General features: G+C 43.8%; 1 protein-coding gene across 3 annotated transcripts in view; it reads left to right on the top strand.

The window, feature by feature from the left end:
• The window catches only part of RARA (retinoic acid receptor alpha), a 227,054-nt gene that overhangs the window by 87,448 nt on the left and 120,571 nt on the right, over positions 1 to 19,035 (top strand). The window lies entirely within an intron of this gene.

Here is a 19,035-nt window from a genome sequence, read left to right as displayed (position 1 = left end):
AATGTGTGTGTTTAAAGCTTTTTAAAAAAACAAATAGCCCACCTGATGTGTTAGGAAATGGGCAAGGCCAATTCCAGTATTCAACTTACTGGAATGCCTGTCTATGCAAGGGTACCCAGTATGGTGCCCTCCATATGTTATGGACTACAACACCTATCATTCCTGACTGCTGGCCATGTAGTTGTAGTCCACAATATTTGAAAAGCCACAGGTTAGCAACCCCTGCTGTATAGCGCAGGTGACCAAGTAGGGCTCATGCTGTGGATACTCCTGAATTCTCATTTCTGCTTTCATGAATCAGCCTATTCTGGGCCAGTTCTTTTGGTTGATGTACTGGCATCCCCCACTTCATCACAAGTCCTCATGAATTTGCACCTTGATGCTGTTTTGTCTCTACTAAAGTTGACATGAAAATGTATGCAAGGTTTTTAAGCTTGATGTATTTCCTAAATGTTGAAATGAGAACTATTACTTTTTAGCTTTAATCTTTTTTACTGCTTTAATGGTAACTAAATATTGAAATTATGATACTGAACTATTTCAGCATTCCAAAATTAAATAGCAGCAAACTTTGCCAATATGTTCATAAAATCCATGTGACTTAACCCACACCCAGGCTCTTATAGCAAGTTTAGGAATTTTTTATTTTGACTGTAATGTGTTTGATACTCAATTCAGTTTCAAAAAAAAGTTTTTTTGGGGGCTGGCATCCAAGTTTCATCTCTGAGATACCATAACTGATGTATGATATACATATGAATGTTTTGGCCAGCACCTCTGCTAAACATCTGGACACTCCCATAGGTACATATCTATGAATTACATTTTGCATCCCGCCTTTCCTCTAAGGAAATTGGAGTGGTGTTGTGAACTGACAACAACCCTCTGAGGTAGCTTAGTCAGTAACTTGCTCAATGGGATTCAAAGCTGAGAGGGAATTTGACCTTGGGTTCCCATTCCTACACTAATGCTATTAGCAGTTATACACAACACTGGCTCAGTGTGATCAGTTTAGTTTGCTCCAGAGATGAGAATGTAGAACTTGAGAGTCTGGATCACCTCAACTGAATTCTCAGTTCTGCCATGGGCTTGTAACTTTGGGGTAGTCACTGGCTCTCATCCTCAGTTCCTCTGTAAAATGGGAGCAGTGGTGTCTTATTTCATGGGGTGGTGGTTGTGAGCATAAATCCAAAGATTGCATAGCACTTTGAAAGTTTAAAAGGCCTATAGATAGGATAAAAGCCAATAAGAAAAGTCACTCTGAATCTGTCGTTGGGAACTTTTCAAAATAAGATTTGGAATTTTAAAAAAGATTGAATTATAAAAGAAAAAGAACATAACAGATAACAATTAGGGGATATACATAAAAGAATAATTGTTTTCAATTTGATGTCTTTGTTAAATTAGTTTCAGGTGTGGTCAAGTGTGTGTAAGTGCAGCAAGCCTGCACATTGCTGAAGAGGGTTTCCCAGTTGTGTTGGGCAAACTGGATGGTCATTTAGATGTGTTTTAAAATGTTAGCTTGTATGTGTTCTTACTATGCCCACCATTTTCAAACATGGAGGAACCCTCAAAGGATTGCCTGAATGTTACCCTTCTCTGGGGCAAAAATGTGCATCACTGAGGCCGTGTGTGTTCATGGGAAATAGAAACACCTATTTACCAGACTGCTCTTCCTGGGAGCTACTACTTGGATTACAAATAGCTGGTCCTGAATTGCATTCTGCATCAACCCTATCCAGATAACCCAATTCTGAGGGCTCTGTTCACACTATTGCACTTGTGGATGCTTGTTTGCTGGTGTGCAAGCTTATGCCATGGTTGCTGCATGGGGATTCCTACAGGGGGTAACATATTGCATTCTTACAGGGTTTGTCTGATAGCAGGTCTATCTGTGGAAATATGATCCCAAATGGGAATCCAGAGTGGGGTTGGTGGGTCTGTGCATGTGTGACAGAGGCAAGTTGGGCAACAGTTGTGAAAACAGCCTCGCTCTCCCACTTAGGTGAATCTCACAGGAAGGAGATTTCATAAGAACATAAGAGCCCTGCTGGATCAGGCCAGAGGCCCATCTAGTCCAGCATCTTTTCTGACATTGGCTAACCAGATGCCCACAGGAAGCTGAAAGAAGGACTTGAGTGCAGTAGTATTCGCTCTACTTGTGATTCCCAGAAATTGACTTTCAGAGGCATACTGCCTCTGACAGTGTAGGTGGAACATAGATGTCATACCTGCTAGCCATTGATAGCTTTATCCTCCATACATTTGTCTAATCTTTTAAAACCATCCAGGTTGGTAGCCATCACTACTTGTGGAAGCAAATTCCATAGGTTAACTATGTGCTGTGTGAAGAAGTATTTTCTTTTGTCTGTCCTGAATCGTCCAATGCTCAGCTTCATTGAATGGCCCTGAGTTCTAGTGTTATGAGAGAGGGAGAAAAACATTTACCTATCTACTTTCTGCAAACCATATTATAATCTTATAGAGTGCTATCAAAGCTACCCATTACTTGCCTTTTCTCTAAACTTAAAAGTCCCAAATGTTGTAACCTTTCCTCGTGGGGGAGTTGCTCCATTCCCTTGATCATTTTGGTTGCTCTTTTCCTAAGCCTTTCCAGCTCTACAATATATTTTTTGAGGTGTGACAACAAGAACTGTAATAATAATAATAAAATAAACTTTAATTTGTTAGTCGCCTATCTGTCCAATTTTTGGACACTCTAGGCGACTTACAGCAGCAATACAATATACAATACAATAAATACACTACACAATACAATAAATACAACCATATTCATCAATTAAAACTAACATCAAAACATCAGTTAAAACATTACAAACTAATCTAGCTCAAAGTTCCTGTAGGCCTGCCTGAAGAGCCAGGTCTTTAACGCTCGTCGAAAACTCATCTGGGAGGAGGCATGTCGAAGATCGTAGGGGAGGGAATTCCAGAGGGTGGGAGCCACTACTGAGAACGCCCTCTCTCTGGTCCACACCAGCCGAGCTGTTTTGGCCGGTGGGACCGAGAGGAGATCCTGCGTGGCTGATCTTGTAAGGCGGCTCAATTGGTGATACTGGAGGCGGTCCTTTAGATAAACCGGGCCGAAACTGTATAGGGTTTTAAAGGTCAATACCAACACCTTGAATTGGGCCCGGTAAACCACTGGTAGCCAGTGAAGATCTATCAACACCGGAGTGATGTGTTCCCGGCGACGGCTATGCGTAATCAATCGTGCCGCCGCATTCTGCACCAGCTGGAGTTTCTGGACCATCTTCAAGGGTAACCCCACGTAGAGCGCATTACAATAGTCTAAGCGAGAGGAGACCAGGGCATGTATCACTCGCGGGAGAAGCTGTACAGGAAGGTAGGGTCACAGCCTCTGTATCAGATGTAGTTGATACCAAGCTGCCCGGCTCACTGCCGAAACTTGAGCTTCCATGGACAGCTGGGAGTCAAGAATGACCCCGAGGCTGCGGACCTGATCCTTCAGGGGCAATCTTACCCCGTTAAACACCAAGTCGATGTCTCCCAACCTTCTCTTATCACCCATGAGTAACACCTCGGTCTTATCAGGATTTAGCTTCAGCCTGTTCTCGCCCATCCATCCACTAACGGACTCCAGGCACTTGGACATGGTCTCCACAGCCAACTCTGGTGAGGACTTAAATGAGAGATAGAGCTGAGTGTCATCCGCATATTGCTGACACTGCAGCCGAAAACTCCTGATGATGGCTCCCAGCGGCTTAACATGGATGTTAAATAGCATGGGGGAGAGGATAGAACCCTGTGGCACTCCACAAGTGAGAGGCCAAGGGTCTGAAACCTCATCCCCCAATGCTACCCGTTGGTACCTGCCTGAGAGATAGGAATGGAACCACCGTAGAACAGTGCCCCCCATCCCTAATCCCTCTAGGCGGCTTAACAAGATACCGTGGTCGACGGTATCAAAAGCTGCTGAGAGATCCAGGAGGACGAGGAAGGTATATTCTCCCCTATCCAACGCCCTCATATCATCTACCAGGGCGACCAAGGCTGTTTCAGTTCCATGTCCAGTCCTGAAGCCCGATTGGAATGGATCTAAATAATCCGCTTCATCCAAGTGCGTCTGTAGTTGTTTAGCCACCACTCACTCTATCACCTTGCCTAAGAATTGTAAATTAGAAACTGAGCGAAAGTTCTTCAACTCTTGGGGATCCAAGGAGGGCTTTTTCAAGATGGGCCTTATCACTGCCTCCTTGAGGGCTGATGGCATTGCACCCTCTTCCAAGGATGCATTTACCACCGCCTTGATCCCTTCGCCCAGTTTCTCCTTGCAGCTCACAATGAGCCACGAGGGCCAAGGATCGAGCAGACAAGTGGTTGGCTTCACAGTAGAGAACACCTTGTCCACTTCCTCAGCGAGAAGAGGCTGAAACCGCTCCCATCAGACCGGAATGCAACTGGCCGATTCTGGCCCACTACTTCTATCCACGGCGTGCGGAATCGTGCACTTCAGACGCTCGATTTTATTGGCAAAGTGCTTAGCAAATATGTCACAGGAGGCTTTAGAATGTTCCATGGGTTCCTGCGCAACTGGACCGACCAGGCTTCAGACCACTTGGAACAACCTCCTGGGACAACATTCTGCCGACGCAATAGAGGCTGCAAAGAAATCCCTCTTTGCTGCCTTTGTTGCCACATGGTAGGCCGCTATTGCTACTCTAACCAGTGTCCGATCGTCTTCAGCGCGAGACTTCCGCCACCGGCGCTCTAGTCGTCTCACCTCCTGTCTCAGACCTCGCAACCGAGGTGTGTACCAAGGTGCTGTCTGAGTTCTATTCAGGGGGAGAGGGCGTTTCGGAGCCACTTGGTCTACCGCCCTGGTAATCTCCCTATTCCAATCCACCACCAGGGTTTCAACCGAGTGACCTTCTGACAGCTCCATATCTCCCAGCGCATTCAGGAATCCCTTAGATTCCATCAGGCGTCTGGGGCGGACCATCTTAATAGGTCCTCGACCCCTGCAGAGGGTGAGCGGCATTGAGAGGCCTATATTTACCAGATAGTGATCTGACCATGACACAGGGTTAGAAGAAACAGCCCCCATTTTCAGAGCACTACCCCCCCTCCCGAGACAAGCACAAGGTCAAGAGCATGACCGGCTACATGGGTGGGCCCTATATTACTAAGGTGCAGTTCCCAAGAAGTCATGGTTTCAATTAAATCCCGAGGGGCTCCCACGAGAGTGGTCTCAGCATGCACGTTGAAATCCCCCAAAACCAACAAATTGGGGGAGAACAACCGCACAGCCGAGACCACCTCGAGCACCTCGGCCAGGGAGTCTGCTGTGCAGCGGGGTGGGCGGTACACAAGTAGAATCCCTAAACTGCCCTTTGGGCTCAACCTCCAGTACATGCAATCGACAAACTTGGTCTCGTGAAGGGGAGGTCTGGCAAAAATCAAGGACTCCCGATAGATCACTGCCACTCCCCCTCCCCGCCTACCAATCCTCGGCTGCTGTGCATATCGGAACCCAGCTGGGCACATGGCCTCAAGTATGGGAGCTGAGGCCTCGTCCAGCCAGGTTTCCATAATACATACCAGGTCTGCGTCCTCATCCAAGATCATATCATGGATGAGAGATGTCTTCTGTACCACAGACCTGGCATTACATAACAGCAGTCGAAGATTGGATGGAGTCCTGCATCCCCCAGTTGTCGTCTGGTTGTGAACAGGCCCGGAACAAGGGATGGGTATAACGTATCTATCCCTTGTTCCCCTAAATTGGCGTGGCCTGCCACCCCCCCGTCTAGGATCTGCCACCCAGCCGTTTGATATAGTGGACAGTATTCCAAGAGCAGTCACACCATATTTTTGTATAATGGCATTGTGATACCTACAGTTTTAGTTTCAGTTCCTTTCTTAATGAATCTCCAGCATGGATGCCTTTTTCACAGCTGCTAGGTACTGAGGTCAACATCTTAATCGAGCTGTGTACTACAACCCAAATGTCTTGTTTTGCTAGTTATAGGGAAACTGCAGTGATCACCTCTCTTCGTACGCCGGTTTAGAAATGTAGTTGATACTTCTGGTTAGTCTTGGAGCAGATGATTTTTCATGAGCTGTATAAGGATTTAGGGTAGCCATAGTAAGTTATTAGCATTAGATAAGTTGCAGCCTGATCCTAAACGTGTTTACACAGAGGTAAGTCCAAATGTGTTCGGTGTGATTTACTCCCTAGAAGTGCATAGGACTGCAGGCTTAGTTTAGGTAACAGATGTCTCAATCTGCCCTGTTGTTGTAGGCTCAGGGGAGATGATGGTATATAAATTAACAGATAAAATCAACCCCAGCTTTTAAAAATGTCAGCCTTGCAAACAAGTCTAGAAGAGTTAGTGTCTACACTATAACCAGGTTAGTTATCTGTGGCTGTAAACAGGCAAAGAACGAACTTTGGTTATCGTTCCCTTTCTGGTTGCCTGGAGGCAATTCTTCTTCGCCATAGGCAACCAGGTAAATGGTAGTAGGTATCTCAGTGTTCAGTATGTAGCCCAGGAGCAGGCAGTGTTCAAGAATGGAGGACCAAAAACAAAATTCAAAGTATTGTCAAAAGTAATCTAAAATCCACATTGAGGAAAGCTCGATTCTGAGACCCGTATAAATTGTGGACAATAAGAAAATCTGCAGTATTCATTTTGGGTGGTATAAAATGTGAGTCCTGCTCTGAGTAGACACATTGAAGTTGATGGGTATGGCTAACTTAGGTTCATTAATTTCTGTGGGTCTATACCGAGTAGGACGTAGCTAAATACAACCCATTACTGCAGAATTTATACTGATGATAGTCATGGAAGGAATCAAGGACATAAATGAGGCTCTGAAGTCCTATCTTCTGACTCCTGAAAATCCTGCTCAGGGCTGCATGCACCAGTGTCTTAAATTTCACACAGCATTGTTTCCACATTCAAGTTTATCTTGTCAAGTCTTAAAAGTCAAAAAAATTCTTTTTAAAATTTAACACTGAATTTCTTGGGAAATGCTGACTGTTACTCTGGTCTGTGCAGCAAAATATACTCAGCCTGTCACATAATTTGCAAATCCTTGTCACAAATGGGACGGATGTGTACTTGCAGTCTGGACCTAGGCTGAGAGTGAAAAGTCCAAGCCCTGAAGAGTGACCTTCTGGTTCTTGTACCATCCTGTAATATTAATGAATAATGCCTTTTCAATTCATTATTTAAACCCCCCTTTTTAATTTAGTTCTTAATTTATTAGATCGCTTGAGCCCACCTTAAAAACATTTTTAGGGCCCCTGCCCTTGCACCCATTCAACACTGACAACTTAATTCTGAAGTCATTCTTCTTCAACATGGAAAGCTGAAGTCAGTTCTACAAGAACTTTGAAATTGTGAAAATATTTCTGTTCTCTGCTTTATTGTTTTCTTGTCTGATTGCTGTTTTTTTCTTTGCCACATTTTTCAACTTATTTTTGTTGAGAACTAGAAACTTTGATCTCATGTAAGTACCATGGGAATCATATATAAATATTATGCGTCTCTAAGCTACACCCGTTTTGTTAAGGTGGCCAAAAGCCCAGTGGACTAGGACCTCCCTCTCTGTCCTTCCCTCCAATCCAAATAGGAGATAGTAGATTTATTTGGGGTCCTGCCATGGAGACTTGTGAACAACTATGTTTTGAGACATCCTTGTACAGCATGTGGGTTGAAACCTTTTAACAAAACAACTCTTCTCTTCAAGATCATGGTGCACCCGCTGAACACCCCCTCCTTCAAGCCCTCCTCATTTTGGCTCAAGCTACATCTCTCTCAATACAGCTGGTGATGCAACTTGGGAGAAGTTATAGTGCCGAAGGGCAAAGAACATCATTTTGCAACTAGGCAGGAAATTAAAAAATAGGAGTTGAGTGAGTTGCTGCCTGCCCCCCCCCTGTTGATATAGTTCCTGAGCTTTGCTCTTGACTTTTGCTTTTCCCTTCATATTTTAAATCTTAAGTTTGTTGCAAGGAGACTTCTTTCTGAATAGAGGTAAAGTTGGAGTTGACTTCTATGTGCCCTGGCAATCTGTGCTGTGCTGTATCTGCTGCACCACGCTACCGCCCATTTGGGTGAGGACTATTGGTGTGAGGAGATGCATGTTTTTCAGTACTGGAGTTTTTCTAACAAGTGCTGTGGCTGAAATCATGCAGTGCTCTGTAGAATGTTCCTTTGCTTGGAATCCTCACTCTCTTAGCATTTTGGATTAAGAAAACATTTCTAGTCCTGGAGCAGAAATGTGTGGATGATATTTAGCTACTGAAGCAAATTATTTTTTTGGGGGGGGTGTTTTCTTTTTTGAGGGGGAAGGGACTTGACACACCACAGTGTTCCTTTCCCTGAATTCTCTATGACCCTTCAAGTCTGTGGACTAGAGTTGCCGGGTTCCTGGCCTGAGACTGATCCTGTATCTTTAGGAGAAGAGAAAGTCAGCCAAGTGCAGGTGTTCTTGCAACTCTGTAATGGGAAAAACCACAAGGTAGAATTCTCCCTCCCCCCTGCACCACTTTTAAAGATACAGAAGACCTCTTGGTTGCCAGACCCGGCCTCCAAGAGATCTTCTGCATCTTTAAAAGTGGTGCAGGGGGGAGGGAGAATTCCACCTTGTGGTTTTTCTCATTACAGGGTTGCAAGAACACCTGCACTTGGCTGACTTTCTCTTCTCCTAAAGTTACAGGATCAGTCTCAGGCCAGGAACCTGGCAACCCTACTGTGGACCCATTTCCTTGTGTATCTGTTGCTTCCAAACCATTTCCAATTTGTAGTATCAGTAATTAAAAAAATACAAAGTACTTACAGCATCGTGCTTTACAGTGGTCCTTGTTGATCCACACAGCAACCCCGTGAGGAGGAGGTAGTGGTGGTTCCAATTTACAGATGGGGAAGTGCAAGCAAGATATTTGCCCAGTGTCACTCCAAGGGTTTATGGGAGAGGTAGAATATAAATCCATGCTGCTGCTCAGTTCTGTCCCTGACGTCCCACATTTCTACCCTTCCCCCCACACCTTGATTCTGCAATTTCAGGATTCTGCTCTAAGAATATATTCAGGGTTGTGAATAACTTAGCTACAAAACACTGTAAATTTTGCACCACGGAAAGCAAAATTCTGATGCCTGTAAATATTATGCAAACTTTGTAAATTTGTGCATTTGCTTACTTTACATAGTTTTTTTTCTGCTGCTAATTATGGGATGGAGCAAGGAGCTATGCAGGACATTGAATTCCACATTCCTGATGGTTGGCAGTCTTGCTCAGCCTCCCCCCCCTTTGAGCCCTAAAATGTTACCATGCATTGCCTACTTGCCTGCACCTTTTCAAGCTTATCCCTAGAACCTTAAGAACTAGAATTTTTTTAAAAAAGAGAGAAAGAGCTGAGATCATTAGAGTGCAACTTTGTGCTTTTGCAGGCTTTTCTTTCTTTTTCTTTTTTAACTTTCCAAGCAGTATAAAGTTCAAGGCAAGCTTTGTATGGTTGATTTCCTTTGGAAGGGAGCCAGGATGTAATGTGCACTTTTGGTGTTCTTGTAAAAATGTTGATTGCAGACTATGAAGGAATCTTAAGGATGTGCCCAATGCAGAATTGTTGCAAGCCCAGTATCCTACACTCTTGGAGCAAACTAGGCTCATTTGTTTCAGGCTCTGCAATCCAAGCCAATTACCATTTTTTAAAATACAACATTTTAAATTCATTTTAATGTGACTTCATGTCTGTATTTATTTAAAGCATTTCTGTACTGCCATTAAATAAAAAATGTCTGGGGTAGTTTATAATAGGTGATGAAGCACAATAGAACTGCAATCAGTGTAACATCTGACAATAAGAAAAGGCAGCACTAAAAACAGTTGCAGCAAAATAAGAGATTCATCAGAGGTTGACAGCAAGGGGAAATAAAAGGGTGGGCATTGTTTTCATTGACATACAGCATCTCTAGCGATGAAGACAGGAGGTGTTAGGTATTGAACCCTGTACCTTTTACATGCAGATCATGTGCTCTACCAATGAGCCGTTGCCCTTCCCTGTAGCCTGATGCCTAAAAGACGTGAACATCAAGAGCCAAGTAAGCATCCCTGGAGGCACAATACAACAAGTGGGCCACCACATCTGCCAAAGCCCTCTTCCCCAATTCCCTTGCACCTCAATTCAGATGGCAGAGGCACCTGGAGGGAGGATCTCTTAGGGAGATCTTGGTATGGGGCAGGTTGAGGATAGCGCTCTTTTTTCCACATGGCTAGACAAGACAGATTGTAATGGCATTTTAAGCCCCTTCAGAAATTAGCCAGCCCATTTAGTGACATTAGGCAAGCCACTATTCTGTCTGCAGTATGGAAGTAATACAGCTCTCCTTTATAGGGTGGCTGTAAAGATTATGGAGTAACACATATGACGTGTTTTGAAAATTTAAATTATTATATATAAATATTAAGTATTTGTTTGTGATTATGGTGGTTGGTGTGTTTTAGGAGCATTAGGTCTGTTACAGAGCCAGGGCTTGTATATTGCAAGGATCCTAGGCAGGTGCAAGAAACCTCTGTATGTTTTGTATGCAGACCCACCCACATTGCATGTACCCCTTTTGTGGGGTCCCAGTGAGGGATTTGAGGCAGGTTTTGCTCTTGCGACCCCCCCCCCAAAAAAGATCAGAGCTTAACTCCTCCCTAGAGCACTGCTTGGCAACCATTTGTTCAGGTTTCTAGGATAAAATAAAGGGGCTTACTTGGGAACGTTGTGTGTGTGTGTCTCTCTACATATCCCTGGTGACACAGGCCACTGTGTTAATCATACTTATTGTAGGGGAGCATCAACATCTTTGTGCTGAACAGAACCAGTCAAGAGCATTTGCCCCTGGAAATGTGTATTTGCAGGAACACAAGCTCACTTCATATTGGGGTCAAGAAGAAAAGTGGGGATCTTTTTTAGGGCACACATCTTGCTTGCTGATTGTTGGGGGTCCTTTACTATTTGTGTCCATGGTAGCAAATAACTGTGACAGATTCTTTACCCATGACTCCTTTCTTTTTTTCTCTTACCCTCATTTTTTCTTCTTGCCAACCCCAGTGCAGTGAGAGGCCCAGATGGCATATTTCCTTGTCCTACAGGATGGGGTGTAGATAGTGTGGGAAGGGGGTGTCTTGAGGTTAATTGTGGAAGAGCGGCTTGAATATAATCCATCGCTCTTCTACTCCCCTCCTGAGTTCCACCTTTTTAACATTTTTCTTTCACTTGCTCTTATTTTCTCTATCTCCTCCCCTCCCTACTTTCCAGGCAAGAGAGGTCTTTTTATAAATAGCTTGAATAACAGGAAACAAAAGTTTAAAAGGAATAAACAAACCTCTTGACATACACTGAAGCCAAGGAGGCGCATTTAGGAGGGGGGGTGTTTTTAGTGGGGGCCGCATAGGTCCGAGTGAGAGCCTGCGTTGATCACTTACCTCTGTTGCCCTCAAAAAGATGCTGTGGTTCTGTTTCATCAATTTTGGGGGTAGGGCGGGAAGCGAGTAGGATAGGGAGCCAGGACTCCTGGGTTCCATGTATCATGATCCCTGTGTGCTCTTTCTACCTTTGATGTTGAATTTTAGTCTGACCAGTTTGCTGACAGAGTAAGATCTCAGGTGCGGCTTGCAGGAATGGTGAGGTACAGGGATGGGGGAGTGTGTGTAAACTTACCTTTTTGTTAAATTACATTTTTATTTCAAACACAAGTATAATTTTAAAATAAACACAGGTACTGACATGAACAAAATAGTGATTATAAAAAAAATACAGTCCAAAATGTTCAAAAAGAAAAATAGACATCAGGATAACGTCAGTGTCAAATCTGGACATTAAAGCAATTTGTAGACATAGATTGAATAAGTGACAGAGCTGCAAGCACACTGATAAAGAAGGCCAAATCTCAAAAGTTGGTTGGGCTGTATCATAAAATACTAGTAAACATAGATGGTTCTCTATTTTTCAGGTTGTGTCATCCATCTATAAACATCTTTGGCATAGTCAAAAAAGAGGTGAATTCACACATATTTTTAGGTGTACTTCTAAGATAGTTAAGTGTATACTTGAAAATGTAAAGTGTGAATACCAAGTGGAGTCAAATGTGTATTTAAGAAAGCATATGTGCCTTCCCTTCTTAGGGAACTGCAGCCAATCCTGAGTTCCTATACAGTTAGCAATGCTGAACCTGGAACCTGGGTTTCTATTTGTTACATGTGAAATACTAGGTTTTTCAAGCCTTTGTTGGTAATAGCTGGCACTTATGAAGTATGGAAGTTAGTTCCTTCCCTGTTCTCTTGACCTTCCTGGCTGCCACCAGACACTTTAGGATGCTGAACTGTTTGGACTTTGTAGTAAGCTGTGATTCCACCCAATAGGTTCTAGGACTGAATCCCAGGAAGATGAGCCTTAAAAGAACGTGGAGGCCCAGAGTAGGAATGTAGGAAATGTAATGGCTAGCTGGTGTGTACTCCCAAGTGGGGCTGTGCCATCTGAACTGGGACTCCTGCTCTTTATTCCCATGTGTGTACAGAAGCAAATTGGGGTTATTCTATACTGCATGTAGGATGCATTGCGTGCGTGTTCTTAGCTTTTCCATTATATCAGATGTTCCAGGGCTTGGCACTGAATGTTAGTGTATCCTGGCTCAAATCAGTCCTGAGAGGCCGAAAGAAAGAAAGAAAGAAAGAAAGAAAGAAAGAGAAAGAAAGAAAGAAAGAAATGAACCACTGGGGATAATGAATTAACCTGCATATTCTCATTATTAGCAATTTACATTTATAATACTGCATAGAACTCGTATAGTCATAGTACATTTGGCAACAGGCAATGGCTCAAATTCTGAAGATTGCTGAAACACAAAGTTAGCCTGTAGCGCTAAATGTCCACAAAAATGAAGTGCATAACTCTTGAAAACAGTGTTTGAATTAAGTCTAGCCTGCTACAGAAGGCCATAATTCACATGCCTTCCTGGAATTTGCAGGAGTCTTGCTTCCTAGCTGCTCCCTTTCACCCCGCAAATGCCATTGGACTCCCCTCCTCCCAGCCTGGAATCCCTAGTCAGGGAATTCTGTCTGAATCCTGCCCTCCTGCTCTTCTCGCTACCTACTTGCCTGCTCGTTTTCTAGCACATTCTTAGCATTTGCTCAGTGGGGCAAAGTTCACCCAGCTGGTGAGACTGGTTCTCTTTGCCTCAAGGTTCCGAGTGGTGCTGGCATTGTGCCTGTTTCTTCTGGGGTCCAAGATGCATACAGATATACTGCGGGTATTTGTGTGTGTACATTTTGAAAACAGAGAGGTTGCACAAATTAATGCCTTCTGCCCTGGAAGGACAGTGACTGGGCTAACGTGGTGAAGGGAAGACACTCTGCACATTCTCAGAGGCACTGCTTTCAATTATTTGAGAGCTTTAGTATTAAAAATGGGTCACAGGTGCTGTTTATTGCTACTTCTCTGTCCCCGCTCTCCTCTTGCCCCCCAGCAGATGTGGATTTGGGATTTGAGGATTCATGAACTTTTATAACCTCCTCCTGAGTTTTCTTTCTGGTCATCTTAGTTCTCTGCATCTATTTTGCAGCCTTGCTACTGGAGTTCTGGGGTGCCATTAAGCCTTAATGGAAACCAGGGCTTGTTCCCAGGACGTCTTTTGGATACTGGTGCCCATCCACAAACACATGAAGTAGCAGTTTAAAAAGAAGTATAGGGTTGGGTGCAGCACCCTCTTCTTCATTAAGGACAAACCTACAATACTTGGGTGCCTAAACAGGGCCAGTCCAAGACATTTGCTGCCTGAGGTGAAAGGACAAGATGTCCCCCCCAATACGTGCACAGAGGCTGTCAGACTAGATCCTACTTTTACAATACCACACCTGAGGGCAGCAGGGCAGCTTAGACGACTGTCTAATGGTGCCTACCCACACCCTTCATCAGGTGCATCTAGTCCTCCTGTCTAGTGGTGGTATTTTCAAATTCAAATGCTGCTCATGCTGTAGTAAAGGATACTATTGGTTCATATCTCGTGTTAATGTACCTTAAATCAGTTTTGGAATCCACAGTCACCACATTTTACAAATCAGACTGCACATAGTACACAGTATACAGGTTGACATCAAAGTGTTAGTGATTGGGGAGTGTGTGTGTTTGAATCTGACTTTTTTGCTGCGCTTGTGTGGTCACTGCCATCTGAGGGGGGCTGCCTCATTCTGTGTCATGTTAGACCTAGCCATGCCTAACTTGTGTTTATGGCTTGCCCTGGAAGAAAGTGTTTTTTATGAGGGGTGCGGGGAGACAGTAGGGAAATGTAGAGTTAATTTCAATGGAAGCAACCAATGCAGACCTTGCTTTTATTTGATAATTGCAGTGTTTATGCTTCTGCCACATTAACAGCCTGGGTGGATCCAGTTAATAAGGATGCAGTAAAGTAGGCCTTGCTTTAATTAGCAGCAAATAGGGCACAATGTGTAGAAATGGAAGGGCAGGGGGGCCAAGGTCTGGTCCAGCTGGGTGTAGTCAGTGGTAGCTAGCAAGATAAGACGGTGGGGCATGGGGAAAAAGTTTATTACTTCTGGAGGAGTAGAGCAGGAAGGCTTTCCAGTGGGTTTTGCCATAAAGTCCATTCTTAGTGAGAGACATGATTTTGAGACGTAACGTGACTCTGTGGTGTAGCGCGGCAGTTGTCGTTGGACTCCAACTCCCATCTGGACTCCAACTCCCATCAGCCACAGACTGCATGACCAGTTGTCAAGGATGATAAGAGTTGTGGTCCAGCACCACAGGTTCCCCTCTCCTGGCATAGGGGAAGAATACCTTGCTTCTCTTCCAGTGATAGGAACAGGGTGGGTACTTGTTCTCTCTCTCTCTCTCTCTCTCTCTCTCTCTCTCTCTCTCTGTGTGTGTGTGTGTGTGTGTGTGTTTCTTGCATGATACATGGTGCAGTTGTTAACTTTGCTCAGTGAAGATTGCTTTCCTCTCAGAAGCACTTTTGCTGTAGGGGAATTGCACTCAAACGGCATGCTGGGAAAGTGTGATGGCCTTTTCTCCCCACCCCTAGGATTGCCAGCATTTCTTATAGGCCTCTTGCAGTTGGCTTGATATACAGAAATCTTAGTAGGGGAAGCTTCTTTTGTCAACTGTCTCTTCCTGCTGGAGGTGCTTACTTTCTGTTTGTCAGGCTGTTGTTAAAGTCACAGGAGTCCTGCCAGGGGTAAAAAAGTTGGCAACCTTATAGCTAGCAGAGTGTGAAATGTGGCTGCGTAAGTGAAGTGGGAGCTTTCTATGCTATTTTGTAGACTTTAAAAATTGTATAATTTTGGTTATCGACTGCATTAGACAATGGAGGACAGAAATGATTGTGCCCTGTCCATTTTAGTAACAGGAGAAATTTCCCCTTAAAGCAGTCTCTCTTCCCCCCGTCCCCAATTTTACCTCAGGACTTGCATTATATGTGACCAGGATGTGCTGCGACTGGATTGGGCTAGTATTAATATAACATGAAGGATAAAATGTGATTTTCTCCCTCACCACCCCTCATTTTGTCTGAAAGGCCAATGTCACTAAAAATGGGAGAAGAAACCCTGGGTTTTAACTCCAGGGATATAGGTGGATGTAGGTGGCACATAAGGAAGAATTTCTAGTTTTAGGAATAGTTCAGCAATCGGACAAGCTGATCCTTTTCATAGAATCATAGAATAGTAGAGTTGGAAGGGGCCTACAAGGCCATCAAGTCCAACCCCCTTAGATGTTCTCAAGGAAGGCATCTGTCAGGGTTGTGTTTTGCTATAGGATATCATATTTTAGAGAAAGGGGATGAGGCCCCTTTCCATCCTGGGACTGCTATTTAGTTCCTGAGTTCTGTCCCCTTATTTGGGGTGGGCAGGCACTGGGACAGGTCTGATGGTTAGTGGAAGGATAGTGCTGAGCATCAGCTTCTTCTGTTTAGGTCCAAGAAAGTTAGTTGGGTTTGTAGAGACAAGGAGGTGAGAAGATAGATGGGAACCAAGAGTGATGGGTTCCTGGGGTGGAAGAAGGTGGAGACTGAAGGCTGGTGTCTTTGAGAAGAGACAGTAGGATCCCAGAGGTTGTACCAAATTGTCTGCTCGATTTTGTAACTGGTGGTATTTCTCTCTCGTAGTCTACTTAATTGTTGTTGTTGTTTATAAAGCAGAGATTACCCTCTCTTAGTCTAACAGCTTGGATCCTGATGCTGCACACTTCTGCACAGAAAGTTCTCCCCCTTTCCTTGCTCCCATAAATTGCCCCGTCTAGTTCCCCAGGCCCCCTTCTCTTCTCCCCCCCCATACCGTTATATACACTCCCTCTGCTTCTCCCAAAGTTGGCCTTTGATGCAAACTCTGGGGTCATGGCTTGGACCATAGAGCTAATTAAAAGCACATGGGCTTTATTCAGTGTCTCCTCTCCCACCTCACAAAAATTCCTCAGAGTGATTTCTTCCTCCTCCACAGCATTGTGATTAGCCCGATCATGTTTTCTCCAGAGCACCTCTTTCCTCCCCTTCCCGTGTTTAAATCTCTTTCATGACCCAGAGCTGTGCATTGGTTCTCTTCCCCCGAACCTTCCATTTTGCCAGTGGGGCCCCTCCTTGCATTCTGTTACTTGATATATTTTCCCACTGGGTCCTCTTTCTTCTCCCCCCCCCCCCCCCGTTCTAGAGGGCAGTGAGAAACTTCCAAGCACTAGGGAAATGTTGGTTAAATTCTGAAAAGTGCTTCAGCCCCTGTCTGTCTTGGAATCTTACACCCTGCTCTAGAGGGGTAGAGTATGATTATGTAGTGGGTGAGAGGGAGGCATTCTGCACATGCTTGAATTATTGGAAATGTAAGTTGGAGCCCTGCCTCAGATTCAGGAGAGCAAAAAGGCACTTTTATTAGGAAAGTGATTGGGCCTCCGTCACTGCCTTATTAAATGTGTGGAAATATAGTCCTGTGTCGGGATCTTAATGAAGGTCTGGGAAAACCAGGAAAGCTGCCAGTGAAAGATGCAACAGAAGAATTAAATAAGCTTGGGGGGGGGGGCTTTTTAAAAAAGCAATGTTAACAACCCAGAAGAGATATAAGCAATGTACAGAATTGTTTTTGAAAGCTTCTTATATAGGAAATCAATTGTTCCACAGAATTTTAACGTGTACAAGTGGCATGTGAGACATTACATACTATCTGTAAATGTATGTAAATGAGACTGATGGTTATAGAAAAGAGAGGTGGTTGTGCTCTGGGTTGCCTCACAACAGGAGTCACCAACTTTTTTAGGCCCATGGGCACATTTGGATTTTTGAGTGAGTGCCCTGAGTACTGCCATCTCTGGTGTCTTAAATCCTCCAGACAACCCATTTGTTGCATTCATACTTCATATTTAGAAACTTAAAACAAATCCTCAGTGTATATCTAGAAACCATAATGTATGAAAAGTCTCTCAGTGTGCTACAGAGGTTTGTGGGAAACCAAGATTTATATTGCTGCTCAGCTGTGAACTGGCTAGGTACTCCTTTGGGTTAGGCCTGGCCATAGTTTTCCTTGTCTGTAAAATGGAAATAGTTCCAGAATTCCAAACAGGAAAATCAAGCAAGAGGCTTCTGGCACTTTAAAGGTTGGTTTATCTATTGTGGCATAAACTGTTATAGTGTCAGGTCTGCTTTATCAGATGCATCAAAGGGTTCCTGTGAGGTCAAAGAAGAATTTAAAGATTATTAAACTGTTTTTGCATGATTTATAGACTTAAATAACAGTGATTGTAATACTAATGCATACAGTGATGATATGTTGGAGTATTGTTAAAAAGAAACACTGTTCCCCCTTATCCCTGCCCAATTTGTAGTTCAGTTATCTTGCCTGCATCCACAAAAGTTCTGAGGAAATCTTACAGCTTCTTTTTACAAATAGTGTTGATATACTTTCCTTCATGAGGGATAGGGGCTTTTTGACAGTAGGCCCATACCTGTGGAACTCTATTTCAGTTGAACTACATAAAGCCACATTTTTGCAGGCCTTTAATGAGATTCTAAACACACATTTGTTTAAAATCGCCCTCTTAAATGAGGATTTTATTAGGATACAGTATATGACACTGTTATAGTTTATAATTACTTGTCTGCTGTTTTCAGCAGGTTGAATGTTGTTGCTGGTTTTTGTTATTTGTTTACTGTGTACTTATGGTGTCATGTCTTTATATGTTATTGATTTTATACTGTGCATTTACTGTGTATCTTAGAAGCTGCCTTGTGAGAGTTTGCCCCTAAAAGGTGGTCAAAAATGTTTTAAATACAATTCCCATCCCCTGATCTTTCTGTCCTTGTGCTTCTATTTTTCCCTGTGATGGCCATTTAGAATTTGCACACGTGTTTGTGTTGTTCTGCCTGAGATGGAGGAGAAAAATCCACAAAGCCTGTTTTCTCCCTTTGCCTTTGTTGTTTTCCCTTATTTAAATTGAAGGATTAGTTTGTGGGTGTAGAAGGGGGAGAAGAGGCAAAAGGAGAAGAAATAATGCCACTGAGACTTGTGCGTGAATGGGGGGGGGCAGGAGACCTCAAGACTTTAATTATGCCTTTAAATCAATGTGTAAAATAAATTTAGCCCAAAGCAAGTAACGTTGGGATGATAAAACTCTTCGATAAAAAAAACTCCACGCTGCACAAATGACAGAGATGGACAAAATAGCGCATGCGCACACACCACAAATAAAAAATGCAGTGTTCTTTTTCTTCACTGCTTCCCTCCCTCCCTCCATGGTGCCCCAGGACTTTTGGTGGTTATTAATGGTGTCTTTTGTTCAACCTATAGTGTTCCCCACCTCACTTAGCACCCAGCCCCCCGTACGCACACACACTCCAGAGTCTGCTTGCCTCTGGGCCCCTGGAAGCCGCCCAATCGGTAAAAAGTGATAAATACAATAATCTTGTCTGCTTCTGATTAAATTTATTCCTGACAGCATCGTTTATCACGAGAGGCTGGGATAATCACAAACACGCTGCGAAGGGTCTGCAAAGTGTGTGTGTGGGGGGA

Source organism: Rhineura floridana, chromosome 11, assembly GCF_030035675.1.
Source record: "Rhineura floridana isolate rRhiFlo1 chromosome 11, rRhiFlo1.hap2, whole genome shotgun sequence".
Lineage (NCBI taxonomy): Eukaryota > Metazoa > Chordata > Lepidosauria > Squamata > Rhineuridae > Rhineura > Rhineura floridana.
This window is presented reverse-complemented; position numbering and strand designations above follow the sequence as displayed.